The sequence below is a fragment of the Eimeria mitis genome, genomic scaffold, assembly GCF_000499745.2.
Source record: "Eimeria mitis Houghton genomic scaffold, Emh_scaff1664, whole genome shotgun sequence".
Classification (NCBI taxonomy): domain Eukaryota; phylum Apicomplexa; class Conoidasida; order Eucoccidiorida; family Eimeriidae; genus Eimeria; species Eimeria mitis.
The window spans coordinates 1-332 of record NW_013569979.1 but is presented as its reverse complement, the minus strand read 5'-3'; positions in this window follow the sequence as shown (position 1 = coordinate 332).

Sequence of the window (332 nt, the reverse complement as noted above, 5' to 3'; positions counted from 1 at the left end):
ATATATATATATATATATATATATATATATATATATATATATATATATATATATAAATATGTGTGTGTGTATTACAGAGCGGTCGTTTGGTGTATATCCAGGTGCTGAGCCCTTTATCTCCTTTATGTGTCGATATATCTTTTGCGGTGTATATACTAAAACAATGCATGCAATACGAAGAAAAAGTTTTTTATTTAGAATATGATTCTTCTTTTTTGTCTCTTCTTTGTATTTTTAACTTTGGGGGACAAATGGCCAACAAAGGGATTTTTGTTTTTGATTGTGATGTGCTAGCCACTGATGTACACCATAGCACAGGTAATATATATATT